We start from the raw sequence: 17802 nt of genomic DNA on the forward strand, positions 1-17802 counted from the left end.
TATATCAAGCTGGTAAATGGATACAATCTGATATTATGCAAATTCAGATCAAGTAGCAGGAGATGATTTTGCTTGCATTGCCTCTAGCTAAAAAGAGCAGTGGAAGGACGCTGTACCTATTCCTTCCTGCCTCTGCTACTGGGTTTTGTAATCTGTATCTCAGAGCCTGCTGCCCTTCAGACCTAGAGCAGCACCCAAAATAAGGGGGGAATTTGCTCTCTGCTCTGATCCCAGTAACCCTTGCACCTGGCTGTTCAAGGTCATGTGTGCTCCTATTAAAAAGGCTCCTGGGTACCATTTGATCTATGTTAGATATAAAACCAGGAAAGACAAAGATCCCGAGAGCCTTAACTGAAAGCAGAAAGTATCACTGTCTAAGCTCCCATAGATTGCACAGCATTGAATTCAACCCTGGTATTTCTGTTGAGTAGAAGAATTTTTGCCTGTCAAAGCTGTCCAGGCATCTGCTCTGGGAACTTAAGAGATTTTCATGTGAAGGAACTACAGCTTCCCTTGTTAGTTCATTCCAATGGTTAATTTTCCTCCTTATCAAATCATGTAGGTAACATTTCTGCCAATTTTAGTGTGATACTGCCTTTAACAATTTGTATGAGAACACTTCATATGCTCATGTGCTGCTCTGTGTGCATTTGTGTGTCTGTGCTGTCTCTTCCCATTTTTTAAGCTATTTAAACAAAGAAATCTTATGTAAGACACTGGTTGAGGGATGAAGTTATCTCCCTAAGTTTAATGTAGAAAGGGAAATCTAACCCAGAGAGGGACCTCAGAAATTCAATTGTCGTAAATGCCCATTCTGGAAAAGCTAGTAAATTTTAAGGGTATCTTTTCCCTGGCAGGATGAGCAGGAATTTAAATCAGTCTCTTATGGTCCCATTGGTTTAAGCATCCGTATCTTGTGGATGTTAGCAAAGCCAAACTGTTCTGCTGAATTTTTATAATCTACCAGACCACTCCAACATAGCCATGGTCCATTGCTCTAATCTAACATGTCACCAATTTCACCAGCTGGCAAACCCAGCAACAGTGGTTTTGTCTGCTTTATAGATAACGAGCATTTTAATAGGCAACAATTAAATATTCATTTAGGAACTGATGGAAATCAAGTCACTGGGGATTCTGCCTTCTAAAAAGCTCTATTTCACCAATAATGGCCTCACCCATGTAAAAAGTTTGTGTCTCCAAATTAAGGCTCTAATCCTGGTTGTCTCAACGGCTGGTAGAATTTCTCCCTCTATATTTCTCCCTCCCTCCCCATCCCTGTCCAGGGTTATTCACAGTAGGAGATGGTAAGGAGAACACCAGAAGTTCACTCTGTCTAGCCATAAAGGAAAAACACTGATTGACAGCCAAAGAGGGGAAGAAAAACACAAATCAAAAAAGGACTGAAGCAAGAGGACACTTGGGGGGCATGAGGGGTCATTCTCTTACAATGAATTTCCTTTACTCCAGCTATAGTAATAAAATTCCCAACGCACTATCACTTCATCTCCAGTTCATCAAATTCTTCTCTGATGGACAGTTAGTTGCAAAAGATCTCTTTCATGGCACGAGATGGGTGAGAAAGAGCTTCTTTGTCTTCAGAAAGAAACCATCTCTGCTTTTGAACTACTTCCTTCAACACTGATAAAAAAGGCCTTTCATCCTCCTTTCAGTGCATCCATTTTAAACTGGAGTCAGTCAGCTTTTCAAAGTTAGCACAACTTGATCAAAACTGAGTTTGCCTTGGAAACTGCACATTAACTAGAATGTGATGTTCGATTAAGGAGGCAGAGGAAAAGTGCAACGAGAAAAGTTCTTTGACTCTTTAAATATCTCCTGTAGGAAGCATTCAGGCACTACCTCATCTTTTCTGCAACTCAAACAGGAGGCAAAGGCAATACAGTATAGCTCTTATTTAATAACCTGGGAGGGATATGCCAACTCAGGAGCTCTTCTACAAGAAGTCTGACTGATTTTATGAGTTCTTCCTGGGAGCACAATTAGTGCTGGAAGCTGCTGGAGGAAACTAAGGATGCAAGAATTCTGCTTATCCTGCACCTCTGTGGTAAAAACATGTGTTTTCCTCATGGCACTTTTAACCTCCAGCCTGACTAAAGGCAGTGTGGCACAAAATACACCAGCTAAAGGACTAAGAAATTATTTTGGTTATTGTGCCTGAGCAGGTGTTGGCTTGTCAATTCAGCTTAGTAAGGTAAATGTATATGGATGCAAATACGGATGATCTCGGGAGAAGCAGCCCAACTCATGGAAAACAATCATTTTGGGAGAGCAAATTATTTCCATACAGATCACCAAACAGTAAATAATTTTTGGGTGCTTCCATCTTAGCTATGAGCAGCCTGAATTCTCTGACACAACATTTTAAAATAATTCAACCACTGAGATGTCTGTAAAGTCACAATTATCATGAGAGAAAAACCAAGTTCATAACATATTTCTGCTATTTCATTCTGGAACTGGTGTTCTGAAACACCTCCCCCATTACACTGTACCACTAGCAAAATTTATCCTGGTCTCTCTCTCTTGAGTATTTAATTGTAGACAGCGAAAAAATACTAGAGATAGAATAGAGACTCTGACTTGCAGAAACACAAGTGACTGCAATCCAGTGTTGCAGTATCAAATTATAATAGCACGGGTATTTAAACTCATAAAGCAATTTCTTGATAATCCTCCAGAGAATCTGTAGCAAAATTAAGTCCCATCAGTTCTCTTAGAGGGGCTAGTAATATTGCTGCTGCAGGAGTTCATGTGTTTCAGACCTTAGTGACTCTTTTTAGCCCTGCTGCCCATGACACGCTTCTTAAGACAAATATTCCACAGAAGGAGCTAAGCCAATTTCCTGTACTTTAGAGGCAATTTACTAAACCTTTCTTTAAGAACGGTTGGTGCATATTTTCAGTGATAAGGAAATCTCTTCAGTGCCCAAGCTATAATTTTATTGAATATTCCACTGCAGGTTATACACATTTACGAGAATGAAAATAATCATGTAATTAAGCTTGCCACCTAAATTATCATGTGTTTTTCTTATTTATGTGGCCAATTCCTCCACTGGAAAGTGATTCTCAAATCACAGTCTACAGAGAAATGCTGAAATCACAATTTCTGCACTACTAGATCTAAAATGCTCTATCTCAGAAATGCTTTAATGTTCTTCAACCCAACCAGGGGTTTCCAAAGGAGCGAGGAGCTTCAGGTAACTGCAGTGGTTCAGGGCACCCTTGCCAGGAGGGGCCAGTCTGACAGCTGGAGTGAACAGAGATACCTACTTCAGTTCCCTTTATTTGGGAGAATTGTCCTAGCAGCAAAAACATGCACAGTGAGAAGCAGGGAGAAATCTCCTTCTCCATAGAGAGCCCCTGGTGTCATCTCTGTTTCAGGAAATAATACAGATATTAGAGGTATGTCTGTGCTGAAAACATGAGGCAGCTCCCCAGAATTCCTACGGCAAACTGGTACTGCCTTTCCATCTTCCTGGCTCCTTTTGGGTGCCACAGTATAAGGAGGTTATAAAGCAACTGGAGAGCGTCAAAGGAGGGCTGTGAAGATGGTGGAGGATCTGGAGGGGAAGTAGCTGAGGGCACTGGAGGAGAGGGAGTGCAGAGTTCACCGCGGGCTGCAGCTTCCTCGGGACGGGCAGCTCCGAGCTCTGTGACCAGCGACAGGACCCGAGGGAACGGCTGGAGCTGGGTCACGGGAGGTGTAGGATGGATATTAGGAAAAGGTTTTTCACCCAGAGGGTGGTGAGCATCGGAACAGGCTCCCCAGAGCAGCGGTCACGGCACCGAGCCTGACAGAGCTCAAGATGTATTTGGACAACGCTCTCGGGCATAGGGTGGCATTTTGGGGTGGTCCTGTGCAGGGCTGGACTCCATGAGCCTGTGTGTCCCTCCGAGCCGAGGATACACCGTGATTCTACGTCTCCGCGGCTCCCGATGCTCCCGGGAGCGGAGCCGTGTGCCCGGCAGCCGATCCGTGCCAGGACACAGGGATGCGCTGGCGGCGAGTGCCATCTTGTGGGGACTAAGCCACGGAGCGGGGACACGGACAGCCCGAGGCAGCCACGGGGCCAGCGGGATGCTGCGAGCGCCAGGAACGCCGCTGCTGCCATTCCAGCACCGCCCGCCAAATTCCCCATCCTCAGAGCCTGACCCGCGTGTCTTTCTCCCACTCCGTCAGCTTTCCAGAGCGCAGGGATTAAAACAGACACGTAACAGCCCACTCGGAGTTCAGGCAGGTGAAGGTGTTGTGTGTCTTTTAGATAAAGGTACCTCATCTCCCAGAAAATATGGGCACCTCACAACAGCTGTTCCTTGGAGTTCAGCCTGTATCAAGGTCTCGTGCCAGCACGTTTCAAGACAATCTTTAATCCAGAGTGTAAAATCTCCATCCTGAAAAAAAAAAAAGCATTCATATTTTAGATTTTCACATTTAAGAGAAGTAAATACTAAATCTTTGCATGACCGGGGCCAAGGAAGACCAACCTGCTATTATTTTTCTTTTATACTGGCTGTCACACTTCAGTGGCTTCAGCACGTAAAGGTGAGAGAAATCATTTAGTGGCACATTTCAAGTACATTTTGCTCATTTTTGCTCCCAGCTGCAATTGTCTGTGCTCTGAGGTTTGCAAAACCCTCCATGCACAGTGCCCAAGGAATTCTAGAGCAATTTCCTCGTGTAAGACAGGTCGACATGAATAAGCAGAGCTGAGTAAATCACAGCACAGAAAAGTTAAGTGAAAATCATGAAATGAGTCATTGGAACGGCTGACACAAAGCAGGTCACTGTCATAATCATACAATGCATTCCTGTCTACCCTTCATAACATCTCAAACAAATTCTGCCATCACAGATATCAGAGCAACCTCATGGATGTAAATGGGGACAGAATTTGGCCAGCTCACACTCCATAGCATTTGTAGATCTCATTTCATAGACTATTTAGCTGCAATTATCCTTCAGTGCTGAGCCAAATGCACATCTGATAAAAGCTACTCTGGGTAACATCCATAAACATGACAGAAAGGGATCAGCTTTAACATCTTTTTAATAAATCCAGGTCATCTTCCAGCAACACTCATACCAGGGTACCAACTCCAGAGGCCTCTTCTTCCCTTCAGGCTCTTCCCCACTTCAGTTTCAATAAGCTGAGGCACTCTTTCCCTTGCAAAAGTTTTTTCAAGCCCTTAAGAGCTCAGTAAACCACATCTCTGCTCTGGCTCTCCTGCTGTAACCCACCTCCTCAGTAAACATCCACTCTAACTCCTTCACCTCCCAGCAACTCCTCTGCCTTCATCTCTTCTCCTACAGTCACTCTTGGTCAGCTTGAGCTCCTTAGTCAGCTGCTTCAGCCCAGTTAGAAATCAGAAGTATTGGTCTGGCTTCTGATAAGGCTACATTTGGCCTCATATCCCTTAGACAGCCACATTTAGAGCCCTCCTACTTCCCACGTGGTTCTGGGGAAATCCCGACCCTGCTGTTAGCCTAAACCTCCAAGGAAGTGGATTTCATCCCTGTTCTAAGGGTTTTGATGTAATTTGCCAGCACTGGGGGGTCCATTTTCCTGTCTAGACCTGTCAATCTCATCACTGTCTACTTTGAGTACTACCCAAGAGCACCAGGAGACAATGGAGACAGCTTGCAAGCCTGCTCCATTTTTAATTCAAACCATTTTAATTCCTCCTTCCCGTCATCTTTTTGGAAGGCATTGGTCCCACGCCACTGCTGCTTCGGGGTGTTTGTGGTTTCCTCTGAAAGGCTGTTGTGTTGAACAAGCCCACTATGTTCTTTCTATAGGTGCTCTGCTGCTTTCCCAGCAGACAGACATTCACTGGAGCAATTCTTCCATACACACCAGCTATGAGCGAGTTTGCCATTCTCTGTGGGGAAAATGAGACATTGCAAAATCAGGACAGCATGTGAAAAAGGAGTCTAAGAACCCCATCCTCCCAGCAGCTTCTTCCCAGTAGGGAAAGTTAGCCTGGGAATGCACAAAATGTAATGGAGAAATAAAATGCTTTCTAATGCATGACTGGAATAAAGCAGCATGACACGGTTAGCTGGGCGTTGCATCCTGATCAGTCAGATGGCAAAGACATCATGCTTCACTTAGCCCCAAAGCACCCACTGCGTGACAAGTATGAAAAGATGTGTCGGAGGGAGAGGAAGAGAAGGCTGCTTCAGGTCCAAAAGACCCTTTTGCCCCTGCTGCACTCACAAAAGGGGTCCTGAATAGGAACCCAAATGAGCCCAGGGAATATTCACACGATCTTAATTTACCATGACTGCTGCCTACCAGTTCCAGATAAGTTGGATTAATAAACTGCCTTTCACGTGTGTCATAGGTTAGCAAGCATCGTCCCGGAAGGGACGTCCTTGCTAAGAGGTGCTTACAGTTTCCTCTGGGAACTGATAGAACCTATCAGCTGGCCAGTTTGAATATGGACAATTCTCTAAGCCACTTAAAATTGTGATCACCTCTGTGATCCACATTTAAGAATAGGCAAACTCCCCCTCCAAGCTCTCTCTCGTTTCCGGCGCTGGGACAGGTGGCTGCGGGCCCTGAGTGGGGGCCAGCGGGCCCGGCCAGGCCCTGCTTGGGCCAGGCCGGGCCGGGCCACGGCCATCCTGAAGCCATGGACCTGTTCCAGCCATGGAACCCCCCCCACTGCCTTGCCGTGGGCAGCCGGAGCGGCTCGGCTCTCCCCCCTCTCCACTGCGATAAGAAAAATTCAACATTCCAGCTGCAAAGCTGCAAGGCCGAGGTGAGAGTAACCCTTTTATTGCTGTGAAGAGCTGAAAACCTGAGGGAAGAGAGAGAGGAGATACTTAAAGCTGAAATTCTCTTGTGAAGCTATGATATATCAGAGTATCCTGTTGTAATTTCATGAAGATATGGGGGGTGGAGTGTTCAACTCGTAAGCAAAAGCACCTGCGCTGAGATAGGCAGATGCTGACGCAGCTGTAATTTCATGAGAAGTTTGGACAGGGAGAGATGGACCAGATGAGGACTTTTGCTCCAAACGGGAAAGGAGAAAACCTCAGTTCCTAGAGATGCTCCCAGAGATAGTCCTAAAGATGAAGATGATGAAGACCCTTTGCTCCCAGGGAAGGAGAAGGGCCTCTGTTTTTGTTTCTGAACGGCTCAACCTTAAAATTGTACCCCAAAAAACTTCAAGAGTGGACCCTCGGAAGCAGTTGCGGGAAAAGCTGCAAGTTGGGGGAAAGGACTCACACGCAGGCAGAGAGACTCCTCTTCCTAAATGGACTGAACGATATTTGGAAGTGGGCGGCTGTCTCGTTGTGATAATGTTTTCATAGCATGAGCAAGAAGAGACTTCTCTTTCTAAATGGACTGAACAAGGCTATTATGGAAGTGGTAAACAGACTGAACATCTAAAGGGTTGTCTTTTCACATTGTCAGTGGGAGAAGGGAGGAAGGTGGGGGGAGGAGGAGAGTTCTGAAGGTGGTATAATTTTTTTTCTTCTTTTAGGTCTGTTAATAAACTTCTTTATATTCTTTCAAGTTTAGTGCCTGTTTTGCATTTCTCCTAATTCTTATCTCACAGCAGATAAACAGTAATGAGTATTTTGGACCAAACCACTACACTAAATTGGTGTTTCCGCCCGGTTAAAACCGAACCCGCGACAAAATGGTGGAGAATGCGGGCAATTGATGAGAACTGTGAGATAATGATTAATTAGGAGGAATACTGGGCAAAGCAAGTATTAAGTCGTAAGTTAAGTAGCATGATATTGAGAAACTTATATTGTAATTGTATTGAACTATCTAGGGGTGGAATATAGTAGAAGTTGAATGTAATTTTGATAATAATTCTTAAATGTGTCTTCACAGAGGTGAGGGGTGGAGAATGTCATAGGTTAGCAAGCATCGTCCCGGAAGGGACGTCCTTGCTAAGAGGTGCTTACAGTTTCCTCTGGGAACTGATAGAACCTATCAGCTGGCCAGTTTGAATATGGACAATTCTCTAAGCCACTTAAAATTGTGATCACCTCTGTGATCCACATTTAAGAATAGGCAAACTCCCCCTCCAAGCTCTCTCTCGTTTCCGGCGCTGGGACAGGTGGCTGCGGGCCCTGAGTGGGGGCCAGCGGGCCCGGCCAGGCCCTGCTTGGGCCAGGCCGGGCCGGGCCACGGCCATCCTGAAGCCATGGACCTGTTCCAGCCATGGAACCCCCCCCACTGCCTTGCCGTGGGCAGCCGGAGCGGCTCGGCTCTCCCCCCTCTCCACTGCGATAAGAAAAATTCAACATTCCAGCTGCAAAGCTGCAAGGCCGAGGTGAGAGTAACCCTTTTATTGCTGTGAAGAGCTGAAAACCTGAGGGAAGAGAGAGAGGAGATACTTAAAGCTGAAATTCTCTTGTGAAGCTATGATATATCAGAGTATCCTGTTGTAATTTCATGAAGATATGGGGGGTGGAGTGTTCAACTCGTAAGCAAAAGCACCTGCGCTGAGATAGGCAGATGCTGACGCAGCTGTAATTTCATGAGAAGTTTGGACAGGGAGAGATGAACCAGATGAGGACTTTTGCTCCAAACGGGAAAGGAGAAAACCTCAGTTCCTAGAGATGCTCCCAGAGATAGTCCTAAAGATGAAGATGATGAAGACCCTTTGCTCCCAGGGAAGGAGAAGGGCCTCTGTTTTTGTTTCTGAACGGCTCAACCTTAAAATTGTACCCCAAAAAACTTCAAGAGTGGACCCTCGGAAGCAGTTGCGGGAAAAGCTGCAAGTTGGGGGAAAGGACTCACACGCAGGCAGAGAGACTCCTCTTCCTAAATGGACTGAACGATATTTGGAAGTGGGCGGCTGTCTCGTTGTGATAATGTTTTCATAGCATGAGCAAGAAGAGACTTCTCTTTCTAAATGGACTGAACAAGGCTATTATGGAAGTGGTAAACAGACTGAACATCTAAAGGGTTGTCTTTTCACATTGTCAGTGGGAGAAGGGAGGAAGGTGGGGGGAGGAGGAGAGTTCTGAAGGTGGTATAATTTTTTTTCTTCTTTTAGGTCTGTTAATAAACTTCTTTATATTCTTTCAAGTTTAGTGCCTGTTTTGCATTTCTCCTAATTCTTATCTCACAGCAGATAAACAGTAATGAGTATTTTGGACCAAACCACTACAACGTGTGACACCTCGGCATGAATTTTGCATTAGACTCAATTCAGTAAAGTTCACAACTGACATGCTTGCTTTTATGACAATCCTTTTCAATTGTTTTTTGCACTGGGATGTCATAAAGATGTTTGAGCCCTTTTTTTTTTTCTGATGAGGAACTGTCTTTTATCTTGAAAAAGAGCTTTTATAACCCACTCATGCCGATAGCACTCTTGAATTAAGCTGGAAGGCAAAGCCCCTAGTCCATTTATACTATTAACAAGACTGGATTTTTCAGTGTCAATGAAAGCAGTGACGTGCTTGCTTCAGAGCTGGGCTTGTCACAGCAGAAAATTTCAATGCAATGGGGGTGGGGATGATTAAAACACAAAGAGGACACAATGTGTGATAAGATCAGCAGAACCTTATGGAATTAATGCAAGGCGAGTGGATCATGCCCACCAATTAGAGCTTACATGGTACTTGCTAAATTTATCAGACCATGAATCTGTTCTTCCTTAATTGATAAGCAGGTGGCATGGCTGATCTGCATCCAGATTCCAGGAGGAGAGATAAACGTGGATGAATGGATGGATGGATGGATAGATGGATGGATGGATGGATGATATGTTTATGAGATGGTTTTATCTCTTAATGATACACCCTAGTTTGATACTGCCTCTCTCAACAGCAGGTACTCAGGCCAGGCATTGTTCAAAAGATGATCTCTATTGGAGCTAGGTGAAAATGAGGGGTATAAGTTTGGGAAACTATTTGGGAAAGAATTTGACTGCAGTCTGACAAAATAACGGAAATTAAAGTGGGCTGGAAGACTTCATTCCTGACCTGAGGTGCTGGCTCAGAGCCATTATACAGAACGCAGCCCTGCAAAACCACACAGAACCCAGCTAAAGTCAGTTCCTGAACAGTTTCATCTGTGAAACCATAATAATTTTTTCTCTTACCCTTTGTCTTTTGGGCCCCTTCAGATAACACGTCTTTCAGAGAAGGAAATGTTCCTTACTATGCACAGAGTTCTGATCTCACTTGGGGTATCACACATACTCAAAAACATCTGGATGGATTGCAAAGACAGAGCAGGCTTGTGTGTGCAAAGACCAATTATCCACCTGCTCTCTTGTGGCTGCCCCCATTTACTCCTGGGCTGCATGAAAGGGAACTTGATGCTGTGCTTCAATCCCAAATGCACCCTAGTTCCATTTTTTTTAATCTGAGCATGAGAGGAGGCAAATTTGAAGCTTGCTATGTGGAAGGGAAATACATTTCTAGACAGCAGGTTCAAAGTGGTTATGCAGATACTTCCCTTCCTCCATGAAATTCTCTAAGATAGGAATCTTAATTTTGAGATTATTGAAATATCTAATGACCCTGAAACAGCTTAAATATAAGGAAGGCAACCTGGAAAGAGTAGGCTGGCTTCATCTGTGTGTACTTTGGATGACTGCTCCTCTGTGTTTCACAGCTCCAGTTTGATAAACCACAGATTGGTTCAGGGGCTTATCCCAAATAAGCCATCAAGACCTATATATTACCTCAAAATTGGCCTGTAAAAGTGATTCTTCAGTTACATAAAATGTATTGCAATTACTTTTATTCCTGTGCTGACGAAGCCAGGTGTCTTAGCTGTTGCTGCACTCAGAGAAGTGGGAAAAGCAACACACATAAAAATGGCTTAAACCAGCTCTTTGCATTACCAAGGCAGGACTTCAGGGATATCTACACAGATTAGTCTGACTATGCTCCCTTGCAAAGGGTCAAGCCTCCCATTTTTCACCAGGGACAGAGCTCCAGTTTCTGACTTCTCAGTGTTCAACTGTAATACCATGATTGTACTTGTTCAGGGCTGATTCTCTGCTGTTTGGGCTGTGAATTAGGGAACATTTCAAGGGGAAGACAAGATTATTTGATCTACTAAAGAACTGGGGTTTCTCACAGGGCTCAGAGGAGAGGATTGATGCAGTCAGGAATTATCAGCCATAGGAAGGAAAAGGACACAGGAACCCAGGAGACTTTCCCAGGCTCTGGTAACTTTACAAAAACACAATTCTGCAGACCCTTGTCCCTTCAAATCAGCTACAGACCTTTCTGTTAAAAGCAGCTCCTTTCCTCCCTCCCCTAGAAACACCATCCTCTGCTTGATGTGCTGTTTCCATAGCAACATTTAATTAATATAAACCCCCTGGCCACCACACAGCACAGGTAGTATCTGTAAGCAGCATTTAACATGAAATAAAAGCAGGAAGTTCAGCCAGCAAAAGGCCTGGCTCCAATCTCAAGTGTGTTTACAACAGTGGAGTGGTGCCTGTGCACTGAGGAGGGAAAGAGCTGCTCTGGCTTTTAATTACACAAGACCTACACAGCAGTTAATTAATATGGAGCAAAATCTGGAGATGCCTGAGCTTCCAACCCTCCAATCAGCACCTCGGATCACACATGTGGGATGCAGCAGCTCCATGCTCGATGCAGCATCCTCTGAGCACCTCCACAGCTCCCTGGGTACTCCCCAACGCACAGTGATTTGGGGATGAGAACCAGGGCTCTCTCTCCACCCGCCACCAGAGCTGTATCCCCCAGTCCCCCTTTCCCCAATGTCTGGGAGGTCAGGGCCTGGGTATTTCTGATTAAAACCCCACACAGCCTCTCTCCCCTCCTTCAGGAGCCACTTCAGCATCTCCTGATGGAAAGCAGGGGGGTTTCAGTTACAATGAGGCATCAGAAACAAACTGGTTTTATGGTTTATAGGAACTGCAGTTGTGTGGACACGTTTCCACCAATACATTCTGGGCTGTAAACTGATCAAGAATACGATGTTGTGTTATCTAAAGATAACAAAGCCTCTGTTTTTGCTTATTCTGGCAGAGCACCTCCACACCACAGCGCTTCCAGGGAGTTAAGAACAGGTGAGAAGATCTGTAGACATAGAGGAGAAGGCACAATGCTCCCTCTCAGCCACCAAACCCCTCTCCTGATTCCTTTGGTTTCACTGTTTGTCTAATTTAATATGAAAGCATCTAAGAAGTTGCATGGAATAAAGGCCCCATGAGCTAGGCCTGTCATATAACTGTGCACAGCCCCTGGGATCACAGAGATTTTGGGAGCAAATCACTGTAATTAAAAGATACCATCAAGGTAGACACCATATAACAAGCTCTCCTCTCCTCCTCCATGTTAATGAACTAATCCTTGCTTTTTGTTCAAGTAAAACTTCTGTGGGTGGCAGTAGGATTCCTTGCATTTAGAAAGGTCTTTAATTTGGTGTTCTGAACATAGAGAGTCAAAATTAAACGGGCAGCAAGGATTAGTGTTGAGATACCTCTGAAGGAAGGTGCTTGGACCCTGGTCTAAACGCCAGGCATTTTCCAGATGCCTCTAAAAACTCACTGTAAAAGACACAGAACATCTGTCTCCCCAGTGTGTAAAACAGGTTTTAATTCACATCCCTCGGGTTTTCTTGTCTCTTGTGGGAAAAGAAGGGAAGCCTGAAGCTTGTGGAAATAACCAATACTCTTCACCTTATATCCAGCACTCAGAGAAGCAGGATTCAATCTCTCTCTCCCTGGGGTGTGGAAGGGATTTGCTCTGGGTGTCAGTACTTAATTCAGAATTACCACATCATTTATCTAAAGTTTTGTTATCCCAGAGCTTCTCATCAAGTCTTATTGTTCTGGCATGTCAGTTACCTGGTATCTGAGTCAGTTTCTCTCCTGAAACTTAATCTTTATAGACCTAAAAAAAAAAGAAAGTAATTACTCCAGTTATGCTTTTACAGTGAACAATTTTTGGATGGAAAATGGCTTTACAGTGAAAAAAATTAAAATACATGTAACAGTTCTTGTTTATCTTCTATTTTAAAAAATTGAAATATTAACTACAGAAAAAATAAATAATGGAATTTGGAGTCAGTAGCTGAAAATGGTCGTTCTGGTTGTCACTGGAATTCAACATAAGATAAAGATTTGCATGAATATGGTACTTTATTTTCTTCTCCATTTTCACCGGCATGGAGAAAATGGGGAAGAGAACAAAAGGAAACTTTCCCACTTGGATGCAACAATATCTGCTCTCCCAAGGCTTTGGCAATGGTCTGTTTGTTAATCCCCTTGTGAAAAGCACTTCGAAAGTGCTTTGAAACTCTCCTTTGGGACACGGAAAAACCAACAGCTTAACAACAGACCCCAGGGGCTCATTTCTGTAGCTGAAACAACACTAAATCTCTGTTACTTCAGATTCATGAAATCCTTATTATTTACTAGTACATAATATTATTGATTTGGACATGAGGGGATATAAGAACTAATGCAGGCAGGCAGGACTGATATGGGGCTGGCAGCTCAGTTAAAGTTTACAGTGAGCACTTCTAAAATCATCCTAATTAACAGTGACACCAGCAAGCATCTGAACCCTGCTGAGGGTTTGGCAGAGAAAAGCTTAAAGCTTTACTTCTCAGCAGAAGTATTCAAGGAGGTGTCTCTGCTTACTGGGGGGATGTCAGGCCTGAAGAAAAATAATTAAAGTAAATCAGTGGGAACGGACCTGTAAATTCAAACAGATACCAAGTACTGCAGCTTTCAGCTGGAAAAGCTTCACAACTACAGCACAGAGTCTGGATGCATAGAAAGATGAAACACTACATGAATTATTTGAATATGTATCACATACAAGGGCCAGAAAGGTGGAGGAATCTCCAGCCTGAGAGACATTCAAAGCTCAGCTCAACAAGCCCCTGAGCAAGGTGGTCTAGCTGGGCTTGGGCTAAGCTGAATGTTGGGCCAGATGACTGCCTGTGGTGTGCTCCAGCCTGTATTATTATGTGACTTTAGGACTGTATTATTTCCATGTGCTGGTTCAAACACAGGGAAAATATTCTTTCAAAAAAATATTTTTAAAAAGTTCTTAAAGTTTTTGTCCTCTGAACTGTGTGTTAATGTGGGTGAAGCAGCATTTTAAGTGGCAGCATCCTCCAGTCTGCTTATAATTTTATGATCCTTTTTTTTCTTGGTATTTTTGATGCTTCTTGAATTACACAGCCTTTCAATGACTAGGAGGTTGTCTTCAGCAGGTGTTAATACAGCTATTCCAATGCAGAAGCTGGAACTCAAAGGGCAGTACTGGCAGGGAAAAGAGGGAAAAGAAAAAAGACTCTTAGGAAAGAAACAGTGCCCAATTATTTGGTTGCAGCATGTGAGCCTAGAGTTTGTAATGAAGTCTTAAATTTTTGTAAGTTTTCTTCCTTGGTTATGAAGCAGAAATTGGAACACATTCGAGAAGACCGAGGCCTTTTTCCTCCTCTATCACATATTCAAATTGCTGCAAACACCATTTGACTCAGCACTGGGCATGGATTTTGCATAAGGCCATGTCCCTTGACTGATAGAGCCCAGGAACAGAAATAAAGCAGGCTTGTGACAACATGGGAGGAAGGAGGCAGAAAAGCATAATGCAAAGGATATTTTAAATTACTTGGGCTTGAAATTGCATCTAAACTCAGCTTCTCACCTCAACCCACTACTGTGGCTGCTGGAGACTGAGCTAGCCTGTGCTCTTCAGCACAACGATGCTGCATCACCACCTAGTTTTTATCTGGATTTTAAAATGGCAAGGGTTTTGGTATGCATGTGGCAACAATTCAATTCTGCAGGCTCTCTCTATTCAGTCATTTCTCTCAGCAGCAGCAAAAACAGAAGCAGGCAAAAAACACCCCAAAAACCTGAGCAGGCAAGACCTGGAATCTTTTTAAGCCTACAGTGTTTCAAACCACCCATCTGGAGGAATATCCAGCCTTGGATGGGAGATGCTACTCAGAAGGGAGAAGGTTTTTTTGTTTAATTTTGGATCATTGCCTTTGACACTGTTCATAAATGGTTAAAATAGTTTAGAATTCGCCCACTGACTTTTTTTGTATACAGATTTTTATGTAAATAGAAAGTAAATAGAAAGTACATAGAAAGTAAATAGAAATGGGAGGTTGAGTTCACCTGGGTGTACACTTGGCTTTGTGAAATGAACGTTCACCACTAGAGGACTCTACAGCAATAGCTAATTGTCCTTTTTTTTTTTCCTTCTCTTTTTTCCCCCCCCTCACCTTTTTTTTTTTCTTTTCACTTTATGCTCCCTTTGGTAATCCTTTCTATGAGGACAAGAAATCCTGCTCCAGAAGACCCAGGTGCCCCAGATTTTAAAACAAGTTCTCAGACAAGGCCAGTTTGAAGTCTCTGAGCTTCTTGCCCTGTTTAATGGAGAAAAAAGGATCCCGTTTTCAAGAAAACAATCCACATGCTATCATGCAGGGGTGTGCTGAGGGCCTCCTGGGATCACCTTTTCATTTCCTGCACTCACCCCCGCCAAAACAAAGGAGTTTGGGCTCGTGGAGGTGGACAGCCCAGGGACAGAGACTTCAAATCCTAGGAATGAGTAGGAAGCACTGACACAGTGCTGGGGCTGAGTCACAGCAAGTCTGTCTGTCCTCTCTCTCCTCCTAACACGATGCTGTCAGAACCCCTTCCCAGCTGGAGCCGCTTGCTGCTTCCTCTGGAGTCCCTTGGCTCCCCTCGATACCCCCAAGCCAAAGAGGGCAGCCAAAAGGCTCCTTGTGCTCCCCGGTCACACTTCCTCTCTGCCTTTCTCAGATTCAAGGCATTGCAGAGAACTGGCCATTGATGGATAAATTAGAGTTTTAGAAGCACTTTTGGGCTTTTTCTTTTCCCTCTGGAACCTCTCAGAAGGAAGTCTGGGTCTGAAACACAGACATTCAAACTCCAGGCAGCCGGCCAAAATCTGCGTCTGCTCTCGGACCGTGAACACTGGAAAGCTTCACACTGGGTCAGCAGCAGCCCTGCTTGGAGCCCCATGTGCTGATACATGTGGATGAGCTGGGACCAGCTCTCCAGCTGTCCTTAGAAAGCTGAGACCTTGTGACATTCGCCATTTGTCATGTCCTTGAGCTTCAATACTCTGGAGTCAGCTGAGTCCAAGGCTTGTGCTGGCAGGACAACCCCGTTTAGCACAATCTCATGGTGTGAGGACATCTCTCCTTCACCCAGGCTGCTGGGTCTCCCAGTCCTACCAGTCCACACGGCAAAGAACAGCAGAAGGATGGCAGCTCTGGCACCTTAGATATTTCATCCTTCACCACAGGAAGATAATGCTGGAGAATGGTTCCTTGGATGGTCTTTGAAGAGAACAGGGACACCCAACCATCCACCTGCATTGCACAGGAAGACCTGACTCATGCAGCTCACTGCTGAGAGCGTGGTTTGTGCCATCTCCAGAAAAGAGCAACATCTCTGCACTTGGCCTTCCCTGATTTCTGTGACTGTGGACACCTGCAATGGGTGCCTTTCTCCAAAACCTGCTCCCAGTGCCTCCCCCACCACACACCATGGAGATGCAGTGCTTGGGAGCAGGCCAGCTGCAGGTCAGCATGCACAAGGGTACAGCCACCACTTCTACCACCAGAGAAGTGAAAATAAATCTGCTGTCAGTGAGCTACAGACAGTCAGCAAATCTCCAAGGTTTCTCTCAAAGAGACATGATGGGGTCATGATGTTTAATGGGATACAGAGCACACACAGCAAATGGGAGGTTGTTCAGAGCCAGACAGCCAAACCTGGGGATCAAAACTGTGGTGGGGGGGGGGTGGGGGACAGCAGTCCCCAGAATAAGTGATCAGGGCCTACAACCTCATCATCTGCAGCTATGTCCTTTGTCAGGAGGACCATTTTTACTTCTAGTTGCCCTGACGTTTGTGCCAGATCAGGACTGACATCTCTCTGAAGGAGAATGCTGCTGAAGGCAGAAATGGTTTAGGAAACTCTTATGTTTCTCTTCGCCACTCTGGAGTTGCTGAAAGTTGCCTCAGTGCCAAGAAAACTCTTTCCTTTACTGCAGCTCTAAGTCGCTTGTTCCAAAGATCCTTTAATCTCCAGTGATTCTTTGGCAATGTTTGGAGAGCATTGTTTGGAATCAGTAATGATCCCTATTAATTAACTTTTTTTAGGCGCAGGGGACGTGGGCATTGCTTTACCCATGTGGAACGTTTCCAGAGCTGTTGGAAGTAGGGTGTGCAACCAGCAAAACGGGGGTCCCTGTTGGCACTGCCCATGAGGTGCACATTGTCCCAGGCACCTGAAGTGGTATGGAGTGCCCAGGTGCACAGAGCAGCCCCAGGCACTAAGCTAGGACAAATAATAGCTTGGGTTGGAAGAAATCTTTAAAGATCATCCAGTCCAGCACACCCTGCTGGGAGTAGGGACATCTTCCACTAGACCAGGCTGGTCAGATGAGCTGCTTTGAACCAGGCAGGGGAGAAAGAGGACATTAAAACAAGATGGGGGCTTTAAAGCGAAGGCTCAGCACAATGGGGATCTCTGCAGTGCTGGCAAAATTGGCAGCTGGGGCCAGTCTCCTGGTGAAACGCTTGGCAGTCTCGTTTTGCAAACAGTTCTGCCGGCTCCAGACTGAGGTGGTGCTTTGATACTCCAAAGAGAAGACACTGAAATAAGGACACAGAGCTCTGCCTGGCTGCCTGCACCTCTGGGGGAAGCTGGCAGTGCTGAGGGAGGGAAGAAGGCACAATGTTCTTACATGCACAGGCACTGCACATCATGGGACTCCTTTTGTGCTTGAACACCCACTTGGAAT

Source organism: Corvus moneduloides, chromosome 13, assembly GCF_009650955.1.
Source record: "Corvus moneduloides isolate bCorMon1 chromosome 13, bCorMon1.pri, whole genome shotgun sequence".
NCBI lineage: Eukaryota > Metazoa > Chordata > Aves > Passeriformes > Corvidae > Corvus > Corvus moneduloides.